Below are 2,281 nucleotides of genomic sequence, written 5' to 3'. Positions count from 1 at the left end.
GAGGCTGTGCTGGGCAAGGCCCCTATGGCCCAGGAGTGGACAGCAGAGGAAGGGACCCACCAGGGACATGAAAAGCCAGGTGTCTCCAGACCAGGTGGGGCAGGTGATGTTTGCTGCCCAGGCCAAGTGGACCCCGTTTGGAGCCTGGCTGAGCTATACCATAGGTCAGGCAGAGGAGAAAGCCAGTCTGTCCTGGGCCGCGACAGCCGGCTCCACAGCAGGGTTCCTGCTGGTCCTTCCGTGCCCACTGCTGAGTCCCTACTCTTGGCTCTTCTGGTCTGGAGCCACCTGTCCTAGACCCCATGTACCCTTCTCACCACTGCAGGCTGTTTGGCTGGAGCTGGCCATGAGCAGCACCTTCTGTGCCTCTGCTGCCAGGCTGTGTGGGCCTCTCTGTTGAGCTCCTGCCTGGCCTCTTGACCGCCTTCTTTCTCCTTCCTCTGTAGAGGCTGGGTGGTGGGGTAGGGACCCTGTGACAAGGGACCTGCTTTCTGCCCCAGGGGATGGCCATGGCTGCTTTGAAGGTGCAGGGCACCTTTACCTGGGAGTCTAGTCTGCTTGGGGAAATTACCATCTGCTGACCCAGTCTCCTCTGAAGTCTGAAACCCTCTGGGTCGTGGTACTCTCTCCCTTCTAGACCAGCCCTGATTCTCTTTCCTGTTGTCTCCTGGGCTCTGTTTCCTACTTCCTAAAGGCCTTTTCCCCCAGCCCTCCGCCCACCTCTGTCCAAGTTCCATTCCCAGGGCTCTGGTGCCTTGGTCTTTCTCCTCCCATCCATGTGGACATGACCTCCCTGCCCTGCCCTCCCAGGGTTGGATGAGATGAGGCCTTGCTCCAGTCCTAGACTGCCCGATTTCGGAGTCTGGGATGACGGTGGGTTGGTAGGAGCCAGCAGGGTCTGTGGGCAAGATCACTGCTTCGAGGTCGTATAAGGGCCCCTGACATCCAGGCCAGGGCTGACTCTGACCCTGTCGGGAGCTCCTGGGCGGTGGTCTCCCTGCTTTCCTGATTCCCAACCCTGTGGGGCACCCTCGAACTTCCATGTCCCCCTGACCATATGATCCCGCAGGGTTCCCTCAGCCTCTGAGGTGTCCATGGAGGCCTGAACAGGCACCTAGGTGGGGTGGGGTAACACTAGGCTACAGGAATCCTCGGTCCCCAAGCCTCAGTTTCCTCCTGGGTGACGCGGGGGAGCAGGTGCGCACCCTCTGACCACGCCCTGAAAGCTCAGTCGGAGGCTTTGCATTCTTTGTTTTCTTTTTTTTTTTTTTTTTGGCGGAACCGGGGATTGAACTCAGGCCCTTGCGCTTGTCAGGGAAGCGCTTATTCCACTGAGCCATCTCCCCGGCCTCACCTGCGCTGCTTTCCCAAACTAGGCACCAGTGGGAGGGACAGCCCAGACCTGAGGATGGGCACAGGCGCGGGGAAGGACATCTCATTAGCAGAAGAGGCCTGGGAGGGTGTCTACCAGGTGAGTGACAGTGTGATCCCACTGTCCCTCTACCTTCCTGCCTGGCCCCTTGCACACTGGTGATGACCTGTGTCGCCTGGCTGGCCAAGCAGCCACTGGCCGTCTGGGCCCTTGGTTCACATTTGGGCAGTGGGGGTGCTGCAGGGATCAGAGGCCGTTTGGGATCCTTCGCGACTCACTTTGCGTCCTGGAGTCCTGGAAGGTTACGGCCAGGCCTAGACTGCCCTTTCATCTCTTGGGAATGTGTGTTTGAAAGGTCTCAGCTCCAACCCCGTGCCCCAGGGCCTTGCAACATCAGCCCAGGCTGTCCCCCTCCCAACCGCTTGACAGCCGCCCCAAGGGTCCTAGTTTCACGCAGCAGCGCAGACCCGGGTCCCAGGTCTCGTCCCAGGTCCCCGCCCGAGAGCGCGCCACTGCCCTTTGCTAGAAGCGGGAGGGGAGTAGAGCTAGGCGCGTGCAGCGTCCACTGCAGGGCCCGTGACTACCGGCGCCCAACCTGCTGAGTCTGCGGGAGCGAGGCGCAGGGTCCGAGAGGACGTGGCTGCGCGCCGCAAGCCGCCAGCACCCGCACAGGGGCCGCGGGGCGCATGCGCGGGGCGCGGAGGGCGGGAGCCCGAGGGTCCTGCGTTCCCCGCTCAGCGCCGGCCGCCGGGACCCGGGCTGGTCCGAGTGTGCCGCGTTACGCGGGGCTGGAGGCGGCGGGGGCGAGCGCATCGCGCGCTGCTTGGGACCGTCCTCGTTCAGCCGGCCCGCAGCGCTCCCGCCCGGGAGCCCGGGGACCGACCGCGCCGCGCTCAGACAAAGGGGCGG

This window comes from Octodon degus, unplaced genomic scaffold (genome assembly GCF_000260255.1).
Source record: "Octodon degus isolate 3935 unplaced genomic scaffold, OctDeg1.0 scaffold00006, whole genome shotgun sequence".
Taxonomy (NCBI): Eukaryota; Metazoa; Chordata; class Mammalia; order Rodentia; family Octodontidae; genus Octodon; species Octodon degus.
Note: the sequence above shows the minus strand (reverse complement) of the source record.